The sequence below is a fragment of the Solanum verrucosum genome, unplaced genomic scaffold, assembly GCF_900185275.1.
Source record: "Solanum verrucosum unplaced genomic scaffold, falcon-dt-bn FXZP01000078.1, whole genome shotgun sequence".
Classification (NCBI taxonomy): Eukaryota; Viridiplantae; Streptophyta; class Magnoliopsida; order Solanales; family Solanaceae; genus Solanum; species Solanum verrucosum.
In genome coordinates, this window is record NW_026020150.1 from 353,345 (window position 1) to 361,578 (window position 8,234).

Consider the following 8,234-nt stretch of genomic DNA (forward strand, 5'->3'; position numbering starts at 1 on the left):
GACCATTCTTATAGAACGTCATTTAATGATCCATTTGGATAATACGAATGGAATGTAATGCCCTTTGGTTTAAAAAATGTTCCCTCGAAATTTCAAAAGATTATGAATTATATTTTTAATCCTTATTTGGATTTCATCATAGTTTATATTGATGATATTTTGGTATACTCAAAGACTCTTGAAATGCATATTAAGCATCTAGACATTTTTAAGAAAATAGTTATTCAAAATGGTTTGGTCATATCTAAACCTAAAATGAGTCTTTTTCAAACAGAAGTTAGATTTTTGGGTCATTTGATTAGTCAAGGAAAAATGACTCCTATTCAGCGATCTATTGAATTCGCATAAAAATTCCCTGATATTATTACAGATAAGACGCAATTGCAACGATTTCTGGGAAGTTTAAATTACATTTCCCCCTTCTACAAAAAATTGTCTTGAGATTTAGCTCCGTTATACGACAGGCTAAAAAAAGATCATAAGAAGCCTTGGACTAATAGTCTCACAGATCTTGTAAAGACTATTAAAGAAAGAGTTCAATCTTTGCCTTGTTTAACCCTTGTTAATCCTGTTTGGCCAAAGATCGTTGAGACAGATGCGTCCAATATGGGTTATTGTGGAATATTAAAACAGATTAACCCACATGATAAAAATGAATACCTTATTCGGTTTCATTCAGGAAAATGGAGTGATGCTCAGAAAATATATGCAACGGTAGCTCATGAAATGTTAACTATCGTTAAATGTGTTTTAAAATTTCAGGATGATCTTTACAATCAGAAATTTGTGATAAAAACAGATGCTCAATCAGTCAAATATATGTTTGATAAAGATTTTAAACATGATGCATCAAAATTAATATTTGCTAGGTGGCAGGCACAATTAACCCCTTTTGATTTCGAAATTCATTATAAAAAGGGAAATGATAATTCCGTCCCAGACTTCTTATCTAGAGAATATCTTTCTTCTTAAAAAAATGGGTTTTCTTGACTTCTTTACTGATATTACTTTGGTTACAATTTTGAAGGCAGCTCCTCTTAATAGAGATTTACAGGAATGTATTTTATGGAGAATTATAGACGGAATGGTGATGGATATCGTCGCTAATTACATGATTGAACAAGAACTTTATGAAAGATTTTATTGTTCTGAAGTTTATGACCCTTTAGATGATTAAAACTAAATGTTATGTTTGCAGGATGGATCCTCCTTGGGTAACCAAGGCTAGAGGAAGGGGCAGTTATACTCGCGAAAGGGGAAGATCATCCAACTCAAAAACATTAGGATCGTCATACAGATCCTCATCCAGTTCTCCAATTACACAAAGGGGAGAAATGAGCTTGGTAAAACTAACAAGCTCTTCAAAAGAAGCTACTTCTTCGATACATCTGGATGATATTTCAGAAAATAATTCATTATACGCCCAACTGAGAGCATATTTATCTCAAAAACAAAGTGATACTTTTGCATCGGTGGCGAAAGAAGAGGTTGATGATATTAGATCCTATGAAAGGGTAGTAAAGAAAGAAATGATATTTTTTATTGAAAACTCTGAGATACAGAGAAAAGAAGAACCCTGGAAGATATTCCAGCGATATTTACTTAACGGATTATACTTCCCAGGAGAGTCATACAAAACCCGCTTGTATTACAAGACCATTTTAACGAATAACACCAGCGAGAACGTTTATAACTTCTCCAAAATGATCATAAAGCAGATTATATCAATTGAAGATTGGGGTATATCCTCGATGAAAGAAAGGCAGATCAGCCTCAATAAAATCCCTACCAATTTCACTTATTGGGATTATATTAATGCTTTCAGCAAAGTCTTTTACTATAACAATGAAAGGCATAAACATACTTGGTTTATCAAGGTGTGTGCAAAGATATTTGTTGACCCAATTCCTAACTGGTTCTTGAACTGGTGGTCATACCACGGACCGACGGTAAAGATTTTACCTGATCCCTTTTTAAAGTTATACAAAAACTGGGTTAAGGTTTCACCAGACCTTAATGATTTATACCACTCAGATCATGTTTGTTATATAGAACAAATTGAACAAATTTATTTTTTCATAGAATTCTCGATTCCATGGATCCATAAATGGATCCCGGAAGTAGGTTTTACTGAAGAACAAATTTCATGCTTATATCGGATTTATTATAATAATTTCTGCAGATAAATTAATGAAGAAGGATCCCATGACTAAATCATTATATGACCAAGAATTATTGGACTCTATTTCTCAAAGAATCCAAGATTATGGTACTATTCCTCACAAAGGAATAATTGCTGACAACTCCGTCAAACATATTGTCAGAAGAATTTCCATTCAAGATGGAAATAAAGAAGAAATGATAAAGGAGTATTTGGATGAAATTACGAGGAATCTACTCCTCAATATCACTCACTATGAAAAATCAGACACTTCAATGAGAAGTGAAACAAGTGATGATATCGCAGAGCTTCAAAAGAAAATAGATCCTTATTCGGGTGTTCTGGTGGTGCCCCCGTCTGGTCTACTATCGTCTTTTCACCGCCGGTAGACTACTTTGGCCCACCAAATGGCACAACCACAATAGCTGGCTTGGCTCCCTCTTGCTCTGGTCTACACTCCCCTTGTGAGTCGCCACCCTCATGTGATGCTCAAGAGGCCCAACCTTGTGAATCGGTGAAACCCGTGACAGAAGATATGTTGTCTAAAGCAGAAGGTTTACTTAGGGAGTTGAAAAAGAAAGACAAGATGACCACTATTGATTAACAGTAGATACACTGTTAAACCACAGTAGAAAAACTGTTACTGTACATTTGGGACCCATTAATAAGGGACCCATGGTCACTGTAAATTATTGTAGATCGGTCACTGTAGATCACTGTAGATAGATCCCTTTTTCTTCTATAAATAAGGTATTTTGTAGTTTGAAGGAGGGGCGTCGAAAAATACTTTTTCTTCAAAAGTTTTTTTTTAAGTTGTTTGTTTCTCTTAGTTTGTAAAGCTCTCGGTTTGCCGGAAGTAAAGAAAGTTGTTGATACAAGGTAATTTAATTCTCTACTTTTATTTGTAAATCTTTATATATCTCCGATCTGGAAGCTGTGACTATATCCGACTAAAAATTTATATCTATGCCGGATAGCTAACTTCTCTTTTATATAGACCATGAACGGATCTAAGCTTTATTTAAATATAGAAGAATTTTAGTATGACTTCTCGACTTGGTTCTGAGATTGAGGTACAGTCGGATCTAGTACTACTTTTATTGGCTTTGTCTTTGTGACTCCGTCTGATGAACCGTGATTTTTAGCCCGAAATTGAGTTTGATAAGTAGGGCGCCTCATACCCGGTTAGAACTATCAGACACATGGGCTCAATAAAAGTATGTATTATCTTCTTGACAAGCCCTTTGCTTGGGTAAAATAATTAAACCATGCAGTCTGAGAAACTATGTTAAAATTCTTGTGTATTTCGATTCTTATGTAGTTGAACTACCTCTAAGGATATTGACTTGCTTGATCTATGACTGGGAGGACCACCGCTAGGTCGGTGATCCTGTAACGTTTTGTTTAGAAGAGAGTCTACTATGAACTTCAGAGAAGGAGTAAGGAGCAGAATAATTAAACTCATCTTTAACCTTTTTATCATTAGGAATATTAGATGAAGAACTAGTTTTACCAGCAGCCAATTGAATGATCTTTTCACGAAGAGTATTATCGGTAACTTCTTTTAGAAGTTCTATCACATTGTCTGCAGTGATAGTGAACATATTCATATCTTCGAACTGAGATTGTAGCTTGTAGAATTCATCATGTTCGCAGTGATAACTATCACCATGACATTTGCAAGCATCATTCGAATATTGTTGAACCTTACTAGATGACTCAGGTTGCTCATCCTCTGTTGCATAACTTGCTTCAGAATCATCATAATCTGATTCGGAACCAGAAGTATATAGAAAACTATAAATCTTCTCTTGAATATCATCATCAAGTTCTAGAGTCTTAAGCTTTTCTAGCTTATAATTTGGAGCTATATGCCCAAATTTTCCACATTTATAACACTTAATCTTATCAAGATTTCACCTTGACCTATTCCTAGTATATCTATGAGATTTATGATGAGCCCTACGCTCATCTCTTTCTTCTCTAGTCCTTCTTCTAGATCTTCTTTTCTTATGATGAGATCTATGAGATTCTGATTTAGAAATTTCTCGGTTGGTGCTTTTTGAAGCATCCGGTAAATCGAATTGAGTACAAAAATCTCCTAATTGAGACTTTTCTCTAAGCTTATCCATTTTAAGCTGTCTTGAGAGTTTTAACTCATTGCACAAATTTATGCCTTCTTGCGTACAAGTCCAATAAGCTTTCCATAAGTAAAATCATTATAGGGAATAATTCCTTGTGGATTTCTAAAAGTCTTCTTTACTCTTTCTGCAAATAAAGAAGGTAAGCCATCAATAAATTTGGCTTTCCAGAATTCTAAACCATTTTTGGAAAGTTCCATTACCCGACTTAAATAAGTGTCTTTATACCATCTAAACTCACCTAAATGTCTACATCTAAGACCATTTAGTAGAGATCTAATGGTTTCATATTGATTGGTAAATCTACCACTAAAATGTTCAAGAATAGTCAAAATAAGTGTATACACAACGTCTTCTCTATTTTGAACAAGGGCAAAGCCTAAATTATCAACTCCTTCATTTACTGCCTTAGCATTAATTACTGTTGTTCTCGCATCAGAGGGCATATAATTATCCCACCATCCTCTTAGTTGATCGATAAATCCTGCAATAATCATCTTGCAAATGGTCTTGTCAGTGTTACTAACACTTTTGCAGATAGTAACATACATAAGCATCCTATGAACCATAATCGTCAACTGCCTATCAGTTAGCCCATCGAGATTCCATTCATAAATCTCACTTCCACTATAAGAAGTATTAGTTTGATTCCAATCTCTTTCCTCTATTAAAACATCTTGAGGAGTAGGCCTGAAATAGTAATATGTTTGCATGCTAGGTTTTCTAGCATAAGCAGTATTACCACTATTCTCCTTTGGATACCCATGAAGTTTATTAACTTCCATTTCCATTTGAGTTTTGAAATCAAAAGTGGCTTCCATCTCATCTGCAAAATCTTCAGCGAGACTTATTGATTTCGCACTTGCACCAAATTGAGAAAACTTTTTATCAAGAAGATTTTCAAGGTCGTGCAAAGGTCTAAGAATAAAATCCTGAATCTCAGGAGGCCTTTGAATATTAACATCAGGTTGTTTTTACGAAGAAGCCTGTTCCGAAACTTGTTTCACATATTTTAGCTTATTATCAATTTGAACAATTAGATTAGACAGGCTATCTAATTTTTGTCTAGAGAACAAATATGTTCACCAATAACTTTAACATATAGGCCCAAATAATTATTTTGAGAAATAAGACGATTAATTTCATTTATACTTACTGCGGCGACTTCATTATCAATAAATTTATGAAAAGTAGTAAAAGTAATACCAGTATTATTTGATAAAATAAACGGAGCTTGATGAGGATAAATGGATTGAATAATATTACCTGATTCATCTTTGTAAGATCGTTCAAGAACGTTGATGAATAAAGGCAAATGAGTGGTTATAAACCAAGGCACAAAGAACATAATATGATTATGTAATGCACAAGTTTCATAAAACTCTTGAGAAATATTATTTAAATCTTCTTTACTATAAGTGTCAAAAAACCAAGTTTTAAACCGGTTCCATTTTTCATTTAAAAATTCGTTTTGAATATATTTTCTTGCTAGTGAACCTGGACTAAAATCAATTTGATGTTCACTCATCATTAGGTATCATTAAGATTAAAATCTATCTCGGATACAGAAGGAATATCCTTATCAGAAACATCATATGATTTATCATTCATTTGAACAATGTTTAACCGAGGATCAATTTTAATTTTTTGTTTTTCTGGAGATATAACTGTTGATAAAGTATGTAATGAAGCAGTGCGATTTCTAGCTGGACCATAATAGGGTTCTATCGGAGAAATATGTTGAATATCCAGTCTTCTATCAGAAGCAAAAGAATGTCTACTATTACTAGTACTAACAGGACTTTGTAGTTTTCGATATATAACATTAAATTTTTATTGATATTTAACAAATTAATAAATAAACTTTAAAATAGAAATGAAAAACATTTTTTTTAATTCCTAACGTATTTCCCTTTAATCAACTAATATTCTTTCCATAAATATAATATTTTGTAACTTGCAGAATATATTGATTCCCTAATTTTCTCCTTAATCGGTTAAAAAAGATCTTTCCTTCCTAAAATATCTCTCTCCAATATTTTATCAACCTAATCTTCTTCCATAATTCAAGAGAAAAATAATTGTTTCTAATCTTTTTCCAAAAAAATATAAATCTCTCTTCTTCCTAAAATATCTCCCCTTAATATTCTCACACAATTTTTCTCCTTTAAATATATTCAGTACAATTTTTTTCTTAGATTTTTTCAAACACGATTTTTTTTTCCTCTTCCCTATATAATTTGATGCTTTTATCCATGATTTTTTATTTTTTTTTAAATCCTGAAAAGTAACAAATTTTTTTTCCAGTATTAGAGATGCTACCGTTCATTCAATCTTGATTCAATACGAATATAGAAAACATGAATTCTTAATTCAAACTGATCAAAAAATGATTTAAAAAATTTATTAAAACCTATTTAATGAATTCAAGAAAATATTGCAGTTATAAAAGAAAAGAAAAAAAATTATTTAAAAGAACCCTCCCATCCACTCAAATTCTTCCCTCTCCCGATTCTAATTGTAGAAACCTCACATGGTAACCCTGCCCCGCCCTCCCCCTACATTGTAATCCCTTCCCCCCCCCCCCCCCCCCCCCCCATAGCTTATAATTGAACTGTGACATTCTTCTTCCTCCCATTTTTAGTACGAGGGGGATAAAATTTAGCTAAAGAATTAATAAATTTTTATCAACATTATTAGAAAAAATGATGATATGTTTTAGAAACTAGTTTAATATTTTTTATAACTTGTGAATTGTTTTTGAAAAAGTAATAATAATAGTCACACCATAATTTTTAAAAAAAACTAAGATAATCATTTTACAAAAGGTATTTCTAAAAGAACATTTTAAATAAACTAGAGTTGGATAAGAGTTCAAGTGATCCTCTAAGAAATGTTTTACACAATTTGTTGACACGTGATTGACTGACAGATTAAATACATTGGGTAACTCAATAGAAAGATTTTGAGTTGTTCAAATAGAATCTTTTGATACTTATACATTCATATTATTTCAAGTAATGAAACAATTCAAATGTTAAAGTATCAAAATATAATTCTAACTTAACAATTTATCCAAGTTGAAGTTTTTGAGTCAAATACTTCACACAAACACGTGAACATGAATTTTAGCTATTAACTATGAAAGAATATGAATAATTCTCAAGTTTGTCTCGAAGGTTAAGTTGCCTAATTTAAACGATCATATGAACAATAAATTTCGGGTATCCATCCAAGTAAAACAAAATATTGAAATGTGAGTATTAAAAATCAACTATTTAACATCCTAATGATATTGTACTCCTTGTTAATTAACTCTCAACTAATTCAGGTTAATAGTCATACTAATCTGGCCATAAAGAACTTAAACACCCAATTTTACACAACATGGACTAATAATAAATTGAAAGAAATGTTATCAATCCTACAAGTAATTTTTTTAAAGAGATTATCGATCAAAGTAGAATATTGAAAGCACACTGGATTAATTGAAAATATTATATCTTTCAGTTTCTCTTTCATAAATAAATCTAAACAACATATCAAACTCAAAAGTCTAAGGTGATTTGTTAAGAATATAGAGACTGGAATATTGGTAAGTTTTTATAATTGCAAAGATGGTAATTTAAGTAAAACCAACATTTATATTCATCACACTAAAATGACAAAACATAATCTTGAAAGACTATTACATACAACAAATTATGGAACCTAAATAGTCTCACTAACATAAATGAGAAAGACACAACTTAATCGATGAATCTTTCAAACCATTAAACGAAACAAACTGCCGTTGTTTTGTAGGAAAGAAAGAGCAAACAACCATAACCGATACAATTTAACTTAAAGAAAAAGACTGTTTCAGCAAGTATCACTATTGATTTTTGAACAAATTAATGCTTCTCTTAATCACTTAAAAGAACAACAAATCA